Source organism: Equus przewalskii, chromosome 14 (genome assembly GCF_037783145.1).
Source record: "Equus przewalskii isolate Varuska chromosome 14, EquPr2, whole genome shotgun sequence".
Taxonomy (NCBI): domain Eukaryota; kingdom Metazoa; phylum Chordata; class Mammalia; order Perissodactyla; family Equidae; genus Equus; species Equus przewalskii.
In genome coordinates this window covers 84,546,161-84,562,164 of record NC_091844.1, presented here as the reverse complement: position 1 = coordinate 84,562,164, position 16,004 = coordinate 84,546,161, and the positions used below count along the sequence as shown (strand labels likewise).

At 42.5% G+C, this 16,004-nt stretch overlaps 1 long non-coding RNA gene across 1 annotated transcript in view; it reads right to left on the bottom strand.

Moving 5' to 3' along the window:
- Nucleotides 1–15,052, bottom strand: part of LOC139075858 (uncharacterized) — an 88,307-nt gene extending 73,255 nt beyond the window's left edge. Inside the window, exon 1 of the long non-coding RNA XR_011526771.1 lies at nt 14,931–15,052. This is a non-coding gene — a long non-coding RNA (uncharacterized lncRNA). The remainder of the gene's footprint in view (nt 1–14,930) is intronic.
- Between the last annotated feature and the right edge of the window lie 952 nt (nt 15,053–16,004).

Genomic DNA, 16,004 nt, shown 5'->3' with positions numbered 1-16,004 from the left:
CCCCAACCATGCTTCCTTTTTCTTCATAGTTGATAAATGACATACTGCGTTAGGCTTCCTCAAAGATGATGTAGATGGATTTTTCCCTATTCTCCTTGCTAAGCACAACTAAATATCTTGAATATTTATATGTAAGACAGAAAAGAAAACTCTAAAATGTTGATAGAATATGACAGGCAGTCTGGGGACCTCACAACCGAAGGAACAATGTGGTATGAGCTCTCTGGAGTCCTTTTTATCTCTTATATCCCAGACTTGGAGCTGAAGAAGCCAGCAACCTAGGAATAGCAAAGAGCACAGGCAACAAAGCCTCCCCAAAAAGCCTGCTCTCTCTAGCCTAAGGACCAGAAAAAGGGCAGCCTAGAAAAATAGAAAACACTTACACAATACCTGCCCTATTCTAGACAAACAACAGAAAAACTGTGCCCCCCCCCACCCCCGCCAACAAAGGCAGAGGAAGGAAACTAGACTCCTACCCTGGACTGGCTGTAATGAAACATCCTGGGGTGGCTCAGAGAAGGGTGAGTAGGGACTCCCCACAGTGTCAATGGAGACCACACGGGGAGCCTGGAATTCTCTCCAACGTGGCCCTAATAAGGCATTCCTCCCCTTCCCAAGAGAGGCAGCATCAAAGGAGGCCTACGAGGGAGGCACCCGGTGGTAACAAAGCCACCTCCCACACCGCTGTGGAGGCCGTGTGAGGAGTGATAATGAGGCACTCCCACCCTCCCACCCAAGACATTATGTAATAACAAAATGATGAATTCACCAAAAGACATAGAAATCATAAATGTGTGCATCAAACAACAAGCTGTAGAACGTGTGAAGCAAGAACTGATAGAATTGAAAGGATAAATAGACAATCACAATGACAGCTGGAGATTTCAACACCCCACCCTTGACAAGTGATAGAACTAGACAGAAAATCATCAAGGATATAGCAGAACTAAAACAAAAGGCTCTAATAGGCATTTATGCAACAGTCTGGCAAAAACAACAGAACACACAGACTTTTCAAGAATTCTCAGAAGATAATATCAACATAGACCATATCCTGGACCATAAAACAGCCCTCAACAAATCACAAAGTATTGAAATTATACATAGCGGGTTATCTGACCACAATGGAATCAAAACAGAAATCAATAACATAAAGATAACAGAAAAACATCTAAACGCCTAGAAACTAAACAACAGACTTCTAAATAACCCATGGGTCAAAGAGGAAGTCTCAAGAAAAAGTCTAAGAAATTGAATTGAATAAAAATGAAAATGTAGCCCACCAAAATTTGTGGGACATAACCAAAGCAATGTGGAAAGAGAAATTTATTATGAAAGAGGAAAAGTCTCAAATCAATAATCTATGCTCTCCTCTCAAGAACCTAGAAAGGGAAGAGAAAAATAAATTCAAAACAAGAAAATGGAAGGAAATACTCAAGAAAAGAGCAGAAATCAATGACATTAAATACAGAAAATAGAGAAAATCAATGAAATGAAGAAATTGTTTCTTTGAAAAGATCAATAAAATTGACAAACCTCCAGCAAGTCAGAAGATGCAAATGACCAACTTCAGGCAGGAAACATAGAATATCACTACAGACCCAGGAGACACCAAAAGCATAATAAAAGAATGCTATGAACAACTCAGCACGCACAGGTTTAACAACTTAGATGAAATGGACCAATTACTCAAAAAAAACAAGCTACTACAATTCTTCCAATATCAAATACATTATTTGAATAGCACTATAACTATTAGGGAAATTAAATGTGTGATTTTAAAAGTATCAGAGTAGGAATCTCTGAGCCCAGATAGTTTCACCAGAGAATTCTACCAAATGTTTAAAGAATAACTAACACTAATTCTATACAACCTCTTCCAGAAAACAGAAGAGGAAGGAATACTTCTCAATTCATTTTATGAAGCTATTCTCATTATCCTGATATCAAAACCAGACAAAGACAGCAGAAAAAGAGGAACTATTAACCAACGTTCCTCCTCAATATAGATGTAAAACTCCTTAACAAAATATTAGCAAATAGAATTCATCAATATATAAAGAGAATTATTTACCATAACCAAGTAAGGTTTTTACCCAGGTATGCAAGGCTAGTTCAACATTTGAAAATCAATCAATGTAATCTGCCATGTTTGCAATCTAAAGAAGAAAAATCCAAAGATCATATCACTTAATGTAGAAAAATCATTTGACAAAACTCAACACCCATTTACAGTAAAAATCTCTCAGAAAAGTAGGAATAGTAGGGAAATTTCTCAACTTGACAAATAACATCTACAGAAAACCTAGAATTTATATTATACTTAATCATAAAAGATTGAATGTTTTTTTCCCCTAAGATTGGGAACAAGGCAAAGATGTCCACTCTCACCACTCTTATTGAGCATAGTGCTAGGAGATCTAGCCAATTAAATGAGGCAAGAAAAAGAAATAAAAGGCATATATGTCAGAGATGAAGAAACTAAACTATCTCTATTTGCAGTAGATATGATTATCTACTTAAAAAAATTCCAAGGAATCTCCAAAAAAACAATGCCTACTTAGTTCAGCAAGATCACAGGACACAAGGCAAATATTCAAAATTCAATTGTGTTTCTATATACTCTCAATGAACATGTGGACACTGAAATTAAAAATACAACATTATTTATAATTTCTCAAAAAATAAGAGCCACTTAGGTATAAATATAACAAAACATATAGAGGACTTACAGACTAAAAACTAAAAAACACCGATGAAAGAAATCAAAGAAGATAGAAATAAATGGAGAGACTTATCATGTTCGTGGATTAGAAGACAACACAGCAAAGATGTCGATTCTCCCCAAATCGATATATAGGTTTAATGTGTTGGTTAGCAAAGTCCCAGCAAGATTTTTTGCAGATACAGATAAGATTATTCTAAAATTTATGTGAAAAAGCAAAAGAAGCATGGTAGCTGAAACAATTTTGCTAAAGAAATATACAGTGGGAGGAATCAGTCTACACAATTTCAAGACATTGTACAGCTACAGTAATCAATACTGTGTGGTAGTGGTTGGTGACAGACATATAACTCAATGGAAGACAACAGAGAAGCCAGAGATAGACACACACAAATGTACCCAACTGATTTTTGACAAACATGCAAAAGCAATTCAATGTAGGAAAGGTAGCCTTTTTGACAAGCAGTACTAGAGTAACTGGACATTCATGGACAAAAAAAAAAAAAAAGCCAAGTTATCTCCAAAAATCTCCTGGCACTAATAACAGTTCATCAGGACTACAGGATACAAGATAAACATGCAAAAATCAATGCATTCCTACGATTTTTCAACCTGAAGTTCGTAACATATATAAGTAACTCAAAATGGATCACAGGCTTAAATGTAAAACTGGAAAATTTATAGAAAAAAGACAAGAGAAAATCTTTGGGATCTTGGGCTGAGTAAAGATTTCTTAGACTTGACATCAAAAGCACAATCTATAAAAGGAAAAGTTGATAAAATGGATGTCATCAAAATTAAAAGCTTTTGCTCTGTGAAAGACTCTATTAAGAGGATAGAGAGACAAGGTACAGACTGAGAGAAAACATTTGCAATCCACATGTCCAACAAAGGGCTCATCTCTAGCGTACATAAACAGCTCTCAACTCAACAGTAGAAAACAAACAATCCAATTACAAAATATACACAAGACGTGAACTGACATTTCACTGGCGAGGATATACAGATGGCAAACAGCACATGAAAAGATGTTCAGCACAATCATCCATTAGGGGAATACAAAATAAAACCACAGTGAAGTATCACCACATATCCAACAGAAGATTTAAAAAAGTAGAGACAACAGCAAGTGCTGGCAAGGATGTGGAGAAGCTTAATCAACCATGCGTTGCTCATGGCAACGTCAAATGGTACAACCACGCTGGAAAACAGTTGGGCACTTTCTTAAAAAAATAAACATTTCTTAAAAAAATAAACTACCATACGCCCAGCCATTGTACTCCAGGACATTTACCCCAGAGAAACAAAAACTCATGTTCATTCGAAACATGTACACCAATGTTCTTAGCAGCTTTATTCATAACAGCAAAAATCTGGACGTAGCCTAGATGTCCTTCAACGGGTAAACATTTAAACATAGTGTGGCACATCCGCACCGTGGAATACTACTCAGCAGTGAAAGGAATGCACTATGAATGCATGCCACAACCTGAAGGAATCTCCAAAGGACCATGCTGAGTGCAAAAAGCCAATCCCAAATGTGACATATTGTATGATTCCATTTATATGATGTTCTTGAAATGACTAAATTAGAGAAATGGAGAACAAATTAGTGGCTTGCAGAGATTAGGGAGTGGGCGAGGGTGGGAGAAAAGTGTGGCTCTAGCGGGCCGTATAAGGGATGCTTGTGGAGATGGAGACATTCTGTATCTTTGCTGAGTCAGTGTCAATATCCTGATTGTAATATTGTATTATAGTTTTGTAAAATGCTATCAATCAGGAAAATTGGGTCAAGGGGACATGGGATCTTTCCGTATTATTTCTTACAACTGCATGTGAATCTATAATGATCTGAAAATAAAAAGCTAATAGAAAATAGTATAATTTTTAAAAGTACAAAGACTTACAGACTGCATATTTATCTGTTTATTTTCTGTCTTCCCACCGCTACTGCCAGAAATGCAAGTGACAAGAGCCAAGATGCTGTCCACTGGGGTCACCTCTGTTTCCTAAACCAAAGCAGTGCCTGTTGGACGGCAGACGCTCGAATCTCTGTTGAACAGGTCAAGCAGAGACGTCAACTGCAGAGCAACTTTGACAGAACAGGGCATGCCAGACTGAAACAGGGAGGAACTCAGTGGGGCAGGGTCCTGCCCAGGCCTGCGACGTGGCTTACACCCATGCTGCAACAGTTCGCAGGGGCCATGCCTGGCTCTGATCCTAACATCTTCAAGAAACGAGGAGACAACGCAGACCTACCTAGCACTTGCCACCACAATCCTTCCTTAGGAAGCATGTCATCGGGTTTTCCTTTTGAAAATATCAATAACGTTGTACCCTTCTGCAAAAATAATGATGGCTGACATTTATTGAGCATTTATAATGTGTCAGACACAATTCTAAGTACTTATTATCTATTTTCTCCTGGAAGCCATATATTTGGTAGTATCGTTATTCTCATTTTAGGAAACTAAGGTGGAGAGGCATTAAGGAATCCATGGAAGGTTACAAGCCACTAAGTGTTTGAAGAGGCATCCAGACTCCACAGTCGGACCCTGAACCCTCCCTTCCTCTCCCCTTTTCTCTCCTGTTTCTCCAATTCTCTTGACAGGAGCTATCAGTTAATAGACAATTGTTAATTCAGAGCAGATAGAAATATAAGTTTCCATTTTGTAAACCAACAGAAGAAACTGGAAAAAAATGTCTAGGCCATGAAAGCAAATAGAGTTCTGAATCTTTCCCCATTCTGTTTTTGTAAATGAAATCTTTTTAAAATTGCAACACACATGGAAGTATTCTTGTCCCAGAGAATTTTACATTTTATGATATTTGGTACAACTAGCTAATCAGTCCTGAGGGCCAATAAATGTCATTGAGTCATTTTATTGTCATAGGAATTTTTCAAAAATTCTTTGTGATTTATTTGTCAATAAAAATTCTTTGTCTTTGCCACCTGGGTCTAAAGACAGTGGGTCCTAAAGAAAGTCGTGCGTTTTCTGAGGCGGGAGAGAAAAGGGCAAGGCCTGGGAGAAGAGAAACTGGAGAAGAAAAGAAAGGACTTAATTACTCCATAAATAGGAGAGTGAATAGAAGCCAGGGAAAGATCTAGAAGGAAGAGGCGGGAGATAGGAAAATGCAGAGGCTGCCTGAGGGAAAGGCAGAAGAGGGCATGGAGAAAGTGATTTGGGAACAAATGCTGTTTAGAAAGAGCCTCAGGAGAAGGCTTAGAAAGATTCCAGGAGGATTTTCAAGGTTTTGCCATTTGGTGTGCAACAAAAACCATTTTCTGTCTCCCCACAAAATCTTTAGTAAAATCCCTGCCTTCAAGGAGTTGCCTAGAGGAGCCGGAAGCTCGCAGCCATCTGGGAACACGGTAAAGGGTTCACATCGAAAGGCACAGGCAGCATGTCTATCAATCACTTAATTAAAGTTTAAAAAACGGGTATACGTCTTAAGAAAAGCAGTTCTATTTATTTGTGGTAACAGGAAATTTAAAATTAAGCTGCATTATGTCATTTATTACAGCTCATTCTGTAACCTCAGGCCCTCCATGACCAGTTCAACTGACCCCATCTTATCAACAGAGTAACTAAGAGTGAGTTTTGAGGAACTGAGACCCCCTGTCTGGTTCAGGCCAGCTGAGACCACCGCCCCATCAACTGGGCCTGTGCAAATGCTTGGGAAGTGACCTTTTTGATGTCAAAGAGCTAAAAACTCCAGCCTCAGATGACGATAATGCCGCCATTTTGTGAACATGCGTCCTGTGAAGAGACATGAAGCTTGACTACACTTGCCCAGATCACCACTTACCTCACCTCTCCTCACCTCCAATCATCTATCTCCACACCTGAGACCTCCCTGCCCTTCGTCCCATAAATTGTGTCCCAAGCCCCGGATCGAGGAGACAGATCTGAGAGCATACGCCCCTGACCCCTTGCAGATCGATCTCGCAAAATAAAGCTGATTTCTTTTCCCAAAAGCTGATGCCATAATAATTGGCTTTTTTTATGTACATCAGGCAAGAGAACCCCAATTTTGTGCAGTAACAATCTAATTTAACTTTCTTCCAAAGGTCTAAATAAAAGACCACCTCACTACTAGACTAAAATCTACTTTGGTCTAGAGGGATTAATAGGAATCAAACCATAGAGACCATTGAGCTGTTTGGTGGAGAGACTGTGGTTCCCTCTGGGCCTGTCCCTCAGAGTTCTCTCAATTCTGCAGCAGCCTTGCCCCCCGCCCAGGAAGGAGAGGAGCCTGGAGGCTTCCCAATCAGAGCAAAATACCAGCGAGGGCAATAGACCTCAGCAGAAGCAATTGCAGGCAACAGGCTCCACGCAGAGCTTGAAGTACTTTCAATACAGTAACTCATCCGAATTCCTCAGTAAATCTTCCTATGCCTCCCCAGCTTAAGAAACAGACCTGAGACCTCAGCCTTGGTAAAGTGACATTGGAAATCAAGCCTAGGTCAGACTTTTCCTTATATCCCACTTTACTTCCTGGATGACTCAGAAAGAGGAACAGGGTCACCCTGCAAGTCACAGTTTCTGTGTGTCCTGATTTCTCCTGGGGAGAAGGAGCCAATCGCCTGAGACGTGCTCTCTTCTTGGAATGCATGCAAACAGTGCTGGGTCACTTGCCACAAAGTCATTCCTAAATGGATTAAAACTGAATAACTGAACCTATCTTTCTGCTAATGGGAGTAAAACCCTCATCAGCCAGTATTAACTGACACCCACAGTCACTTAGGCAACTGCTTAAGCAATTCGCCTCCCCTCAAATGCCAAATTTACACATTTGAATGGTAGGCCCCTTGCTCCTGAATATTCATTTCTTTTCAATTATTTCTCTACGGGGAAAAAAGTGGGTTTTTGGATAATATTATCCACTATTTATATTAATTATTAATGATAATTATATTATTATTTTATATTTTATATAAATTTATTATAATATATAATAATTAAATAATTATTAATTAATATTAGTAGGGGGTAATATTATAATATTAACAGTGGATAATATTATCCTGTTAATATTAATAGTGGATAATAGGGAGAAAAAAACCAAAACTCTACAGAATTAATTTAATTTTCCAGTAACACATTTGAAGAGTTTGGGTACGAGCCACCTTTTTCATGATGATCAATCCCATCACTTCAAAATGCTCTCATAAGGAGCTACTTTTCCTCACTTGATCTTTTTTCTATTAATCACAGGAAACTATTCATCTTCACTAAAAGCAGATCCCTAAGTTGTTTTTCCAAAGCTGGAGTTGCCATGGGTCATAACTCAGCATCGATATGCAGATTTCACTTGCTAGGATTTTCCGAATAAATTCCTGCCTTTGAGGCCCTACTCCTTCTTTGAACGTGCTCCAGGCTGTTCTCATTCCCTTCCCTCCAGTATCAGTAAGGGACGACATCCACTCCCAGCGTGGGGTCACCAAAACCCGAGAGCAGAGGTGGGTTGGCGTCTCCTCCATCATTGTTGTTATCCCCTCCTTCCAGACCACTCAAAGTCACAGGAGGACACATGAGTCCAGGGATATGGAAGGTCTCTGGAAACTGTAAATTACCCTACGGATGTAAAATATCATTATTATAATTATAAAAATAACCTTAGTCCTCCATACCTCATTCTATACTCCGTGTTCTCCTGAAATCCTCATTCAGTCAACTTTCCGACGTCACTGTAGATCTGAGCTGTGGATGTAAATGTGTTGAATTTTGTGTTGTCACTTCCAACTCACATTTCAAAATCCATGTGTGAAACTAGTGTGTTTACTAATTGTTTATCATATCACAAACATTTCAGTTTTGCTGTTATAAAGAGACCATATAATAGTGTCCAAACTGCTACAGTTTTGAGAACAAAAGGCAATCTTATTAATAATTATGCAAGGATCTGAGGCAAGAACAGAGACTGCCCTGAGCAAACAGGACGTGTGGTCACACCGACTGGAAGCTTCCTATTGCTAAAACTTTATTTCAATGCAGGAATCATTTTACAATAAAGATAAAAGCTGATTAATTCTGTGGCTTATTTCATTTTCTTTCCCATTCCTTGGCATTCATCATGCAGGTGTTTCTAAAGAAAAAAATTCTTCTCTGGTCACTTCCCTGTTTTTATCTCTGGTCAATGTTTTTCTATGTGAGTTAGCTCCTGCCTAAATTGCACCACTTTCTATTTCTCTTTGCCAATACTTCTTTAATTGTATCTTTATTTTTTTTTTTTTGACTAATGTAGAAACGTTATACCGTAGGTGTTTTTGGAATCATGTCATTTCCACTGAGTATGATATCTTTTATTTTAAAAAATCTAGAGACTCTATTTTGAGATCTAATTGTATGGCACTGAATATACTCATTGCTCATTTGTTTTTACGAAAGCATCCTTAAACCCAGGCTTCTGGGTTAGGACACACCTGCTTGGAAACGTTCTGTTCCAGCCAAAAGTGTATAAGGGAGGGAAGAGGGAAAAAGACTGTCAAGCATCACGTGAGATGTGGGGAAACAGGTGGACTCTCCCACTGGGGACTGCGCATGGAGCTGACCTAGGTTTCAGACTTTTACATAAAGGGAATTGACGTTCCATGAAAATCACTTTAAAAAACAAAACACTGTTCAATGAGGAATAATAAATAAGATGATGAGAATTTCATTGAGAAATCCAAACAGAGATTAGATTTGGGAAAGAGTGCATTTGTTGAAAAGAATTTAGGCAACACAATTTCACCCACAAGGATCATCAAATCAAACAACCAACGTAGTTTCACAATCTTGAACCCACACCCAAAAAAAGTGACAAAGGGATGAAATATTTTGCATCTCATAAACAGAAACAATTGGAATGTTTCTCCTTGGGGGGAAGAACGCTTTAAAACAACTGGGTTGTTTATATTCAAACTAAAGGTCCCATCAAGGTAGGTTTGTTTTTTAATCTCTCTCAAAAAAACATGTGGTAGGGAAAGGAGTATTTTTAAACCAGAAAAAAAAATATGTTGGCAAAAAGTCTTTAATAACATAAAGAAGGCCTATTCCATAGTACTGAGTTCAAAAGAGAGGATTCAAGTTAAATCCATAATATAAGTTTTATAAAAAATGACTCCCACCTCCCCCCATATAATCTCCCTCCTCAAAAGACTAGAGATGAATGAACCAAAATATTCATTATGCTTGCCACTTGATGGTACCATCACAGATTACTTTTTTCTTGGATTCTTTATACTTTCTAGAACTTTCCACACTTTCTTCGACGAGCATAATTACTTTTAAAACACTTTTATTACAAAAAAGAAACAAACAGGAAAAAAGTAACAGCAGCCAAAAGACGAATAGCTCCCTGAAAGCATTTTAAACAAAAGTTTGAGTAATATCATCTGTCCATTTCCTCTTCGCCGTCTCCATCCCCCAAGTGAAAATCTTTGATATTTTTTAAATCATGGGAAGCCCACATATAATACTGTAAGAAACGGCCTCTGTTAACTGGGCAAACTCCATCAGACCCGCAAAGACAGGATAGGCAGGTTTGGCTAGATGCCCTCTGTCACTGCTAGGTAGATGCAGGTCATCCCAGCCTCACAGCAGACAAAAACCCCCTGCTACTGGAGAAGTGCTCTGCTTGTTTTCAATGTTTTCATCCTTTTGTCAAACATTAAAGGTGCGGAAGTCTCCTGCTACCCTGCTGGGCACGCTGTCCCGGTCATCACCTGCGTCTTCTGGGGAGGGCCCAAGATCTTTCAGAAAGATCCCTAACGGCTTGTATTTCAGAGCCACCTCCTCCAGCCAGCGAGAGGGAACATGCGCTATTTCCAAGGACCCATATGAAGTCTCCATCCTAAAGAGGGACAGGATGCCAAAACAGCAGCCACCATCCCCTGAGAGTTCCGTGCATCCGGAAGGATTCTGAATCCACCTGGACCGGCAGTCTCCCCCAGTCATGAGGAACAGCCATCCAGCTACGCGCCACGCACGGCATTCGTTTTTGTCCACAGAACAGCTGAGACTCTTAAGAGTTTCCAGGAAGCAGTTAGTGGAAGGCTTCCTCGCTCAAGCCCCGCCCCCACTTCTGTTTTAATGATAGACACAGACAGAAGGAAGGCAAAGGGACAAGGGAGGCTCCTTTGTTGAAGGAGAGAAGAGCCACAATAATGTCCCTTTGCGAACCTCTCTGGTCTCCTGGTGTTAATGAATCTCATTAGTCTGTGCAGGTGGGTGACCTCCGACTCCCAAGGTTTGGACGCATAGAGGTCTTGGAGGGGGGTATTTCATTTACTAAAAGGGGGTGCCCTCATCATTAATATTCTCCTCCCTTTCTGTCAGAGGTAAGGAAAAGCTACGAACCTAATGGAATGCTGTCTTTTCGTTCAACACCGCAGTTCAGCTCAGCCTGACCACACCTAAAGAACCAACACCTCTCCACTCCCAAAGCATGAACCGCATAGATGGGCTCTTTCAGAAACGATGGGTTCTATTAGCTAAAACGGAAATAATCAGGCTGAGTTGGGCTGGGCAAGGTATACTGCACATATTTCATAGATAATTAACTGTAGGACCATGAGGTCAAAATTGCCAGCAAGAGAGGAGGAAGCAGAATCTAGTTCTCGAAAATGTCCCAGACACCAGTTTCCAACTGTGCTGCCAGCTTTATAAAGAAACACAGATACTCAACAAAGCTATTCTGCACAACACACACGTCCTCCAGGCCTCTTATCTGGCGGTTATCACACACTTTGACCTGTTCATCATATGAGTGCACATCCCTCCACGACGATAAGGTCTCTCTGATTTATCTGCGCTTGTTTGTGTCCTCTCATATGCAGGCACCAGAAACGTCTGCACACAGATCTCTTACATTAAATCTCACCGGGCGCTGAACACAATGGGTGAAAACACTCAGCAGCATGGCTTAACAAACAGATCACAGCTTTGGAGTCTAAAAGACCTACACCATAATTCACAGCACAAGTTACTACATTTGTGACTCTGATCAGGACTTGGGTTTCTCATCTTCAAAACGGGACAATAGGAGCTGGCCCGGTGGCGCAGCAGTTAAGTGCGCAAGTTCCACTTCTCTGCGGCCCAGGGTTCGCCGGTTCGGATCCTGGGTGCGGACATGGCACCACTTGGCACGCCATGCTGTGGCAGGCATCCCACATATAGAGTAGAGGAAGATGGGCACGGATGTTAGCTCAGGGCCAGTCTTCCTCAGCAAAAAGAGGAGGATTGGCAGATGTTTGCTCAGGGCTAATCTTCCTTGAAAAAATAAATAAATAAATAAATGGGCTAATAACACCCACCATGAAGGACTGGTGAGATCATCCAAGGTAAGGAATGTGTGCCACATGAAGCGGCAGCTGTGGCTGTTATGCCATTTTCTCCACTAGAAATAAAGCTTATTTTCCTTGGGTGAAACTTCTCGTCACTTATATGTCGCTACTGTTTTTTCAGCCCAGTATTTGGGTTGTTACTGTTACTATTTTTTAAACACTATGACAAATATTTAATAAACCCCTGTTGTCTGGATATTGTGGGATGTGGATACAGAGAGAAGTTTCTGCCCTCTCGGAACTCAGACTCTCACTGCAGAACTAAGTCTTAGGAACACAAAAGAAGTCAGCAACAAAAGCCAGTAGTGCTAACTAAATGCCTTGTCCATAGTCAGCATTTTCACATATACTTGTCTACTCAGCTGAAGTCAGGTGACAATGTAATGCAAGGACTATGAGGACATGGCCAGTGGTCATGACCTGAAGAGAGCGTGTGGGGTTCATTTTGTTAACTCCACCATGCAGCTCATGGCCCTGGACAAATTGGCTTTGCAAGATGTGTTGGTAAACTGAGTCTGTGAAAGAGAATGATGGAGGGTGCTCAATGGGTCCCGAGGGTGAGTAGGTGTTTCCATGAAAGGCAACCAACAGGAACGTCATTTTCAGAAAAAAGCATTTGAGATTCTGTAGTGTATATTTGGCCTGTTTTTCCTGGGCTGGTGGTGGATATTATTTTACTTATTTCAGCCCTGAACACCATGTAGGGACTCCCCCCAGTCAGCTGAGCCTGTTTAAAACTGTCTCCCAGGGAAGTAGGGTGCCCCCGAGCCTAACCTGCACCCCTCCCGGCGCAGAGTGGCTGGCAGCAACAAGAAATCCAGCCTGGGAGTGGTGGATGCTGGCTGTGTCAGCTCAGCAGGGAGAAGCCCTGAGAAACAGCCCCTGCAACGTGGGAGCTGCCACGGTGCCCCAGACAAGCGCAGGCCTGGGCGGCTGGGGACCTGGTCTGCTTCCCACTCTGCCACCTACGCCCACATCCAGGCCCCAGGGCAGCTTCTGAACCCGATATGTCTAACCCTCACCACAGGTCCACACAGCTACCTGGAGCCAGCGCCTGCTCCAACAACGCACTCATGAGATGATGGCACTTAAGTCTGAAATATGGAAAGGAGTGGCAACAGCAGTCTGGACCTCTGCCCTCCTGCTAGTGTGCTCCTGCTTCCAGAGCTGGACAGCCCCTCAGAGGCCCCCTCTAGCGCTCTCACTTCACCATTAGGAGGCTCAGGCCAACGGGCCAGCTGGCCACCACTACAAGGACAGGATAGTGGGCTGCTGAGGCACCAGCGGGTGCAATACTGGCAGGCGCTGCCTCTTCACCACGCTCTTCAGAATTATCAGATGTTATATTTAACATTGTCACACTGGGGCCAACAGCCGGCGCACCAGACATAGCCGTCTCTGAATGTTCCCACAGCACTTCAAGCACCGTTCAGATGCTGGTTTAGGTCACAGCCTGGAATAAGACTTCAGAAATAAGAAGTCATGATGCTGCAGAAACAGACCACAGCCCGTCGACGTGAGAACAGATCTATTTATGGAGCTGTGGGCTGGGCACTTTGCACCCAAGAATTCTGTGAAGTAGGAACTTAAGCTAAATTAATAAGTTCCTCACAGTCTCCTCTTTAATAAGCAAAAGAACCAGAATTTGAACTCAGTTCCATCTGACGCCAGTGCCGGGCAGGATTTTGCTTCGTTTGGTCTGGTTCACGCACCCTAGCTGATCTTTTGTACTACCGCTACCTTTAAATCCATTTTGGGATCCAGTACCAGTAAGACGCCAAAATTATAATGTATGCCATGTAAGACGTGAGTGTCTCCAGTTACTTTTTATACTCTGTCTCTACTTAAAGTTTTGCTCAGTGCGACTTGTTTGGCCCCACTGCACCCTAACTATCTGACTGACAAGTTTTTGATCAGGAAGAGAGGAAGTCGTCAGCTGGAGGTAAGCGCAAAAGAGAGGCGTTTATCCCAAGCAGGCGCTTGAGAGAAGAGCTCCTGGGCATGGCGGAAGCGCTGCGCCCTGTTATTAAGATGGAAACGGACGAGCAGTGAGGAGGGTTCTATGGGCAGAGGAAAAGTAGGAGGAGACAAAAGGACCCCAAATAGTCTGGTGATTCCAGGAACCTCTCTCCGCGCTCTGATGTTGCTCACGCTTTTTGCAGTTTGCATTTGATAACAGAGTGGCAGGCGCAGTCGTTCTCCCCATCAGTCAGCATGAAGGAGCAGGCAGGTCGGGAGCACAGCGTGTCCACCGTCATCCCTGCACAACGCTCACACTTCCCCCCGGATGCTCAGCCTTCCCTCTTGGTCCCTCCTCCACCCTTGTCCAAATTCTGCCTATCCATCAAGGACCCATCCACACGCTGCTTCTCCCTGGAAGCGTCCCTGTCTGTCGGCTGGAAGCGATTTCCCAATTTGCCATGTGAGTCATTAATTCTTGAAGGAAAGGATCCCCCCATATCCCCTCTGTGGCTCGGTCCTTGACACGTAACAGACAAGCGAACACCTGCACAATTTCGGTGACCTGAACTCCTAGACCAAGGAATACAGCCAGCAGCCGAGGCATAGAAAGGACAAGTTAGATGGCCGTTTAACCGAGAAATGGGGATTTGACCACCTGGAAGGGGAGAGCTGTGTTTTAACAAAGGACAGCGCCACGTGGCAGGCATGTAGGGGAATGAAGTAAGTGGCACGGGAGCTCGGGAGAGCTGGGTGACAATCCAATGTCCACCCCCATCTAGCTGCAAAATGGAGGTAACAATGCTGTCATTTTCAGAGGATTTTGTGAGGATTAAATGATATATTTAATGTGTAAGAAAAACCCTCAGTACATTCCAAGTGCGCTATAAATGCTAACATGAAACCCAGACAAACCTGCGCTGCTGTGGAGAGTGGTAGAATCCTTGCTCCTCCTCTCAGCATGGCTCCAGGTCATTGACAGCTGAAGCCACAAAGGACTTGCTGAATCTGTACTCAGAGTTCGCTCATTTGATGCCAAACAAGGACTCAGGGCTGGCCCTTCATTGGGCGGTGGAAGAAGCTCCGGGCTGGGAGGGGAGTGGGAAAGGATTCCCACGCAGGCTCCACCATGATAAGGCCAGTCCATTCTGTGCTTCTGTACCCTTATCTCAGATAAAAGCCTTGGCTTTGATGGCATCCAGGACCATTTACAGATTAAGAATTCACTGACCCAGGGCCTGGCCCCGTGGTCGAATGGTTAAGTTCTCACGCTCTGCTTCGGCAGCCCAGGGTTTCACCAGTTTGGATCCTGGATGCGGACCTGGCACCGCTCATTAGGCCACGCTGAGGTGGCATGCCGCATAGCAGAGCTAGAAGGACCTGCAACTAGAATATACAGCTAAGTACTGGGGGGCTTTCAGGAGGAGAAGAAAAACAAAAGATTGGCAACAGATGTTAGCTCAGGTGCCAATCTTTTAAAAAAAAAAAAACAATTCACTGATCCAAGTTGTAAAATTTCTAGGATGAGGGCCCTGGGGTCTCAGTGCAGCCAAACTACATGGGGTAAAGTGATACCAGTGACTCCTTTATTTCCTGGCTTCTCCTTCTCTAGCTCTACAAGTCCTACCCAACCTTCCCAAAGCCAACGGTTAGTGACTGTCCCCTGCTTGTCATTTTCTCCCCTGCTCTGCCATTGATGTACACCATTCAATCCTTCTTCCCCACCGTAGCTCCCAATTCAGTGCAGCAATGACCTTGGTTTTGCCCCTTTCTACAATTGCTGCAAAAGAAATTCAGGGGCTGCCATAAGCAGCCTGCTCAGAGAGAGGTGCTGTGAGCTCAGGCTGCCTGCACAGCGTTTGAATTAGAAAGTACCCAAATTAAGGTAGGTGTTACAAAAGAAACTCCAAGTGCTCACCAGGAAATGCTCCCTGGTGGGGAACTGAATTGAGGAAATTGCTTGTGTTCAAGCTGAACTTCTGAATCACA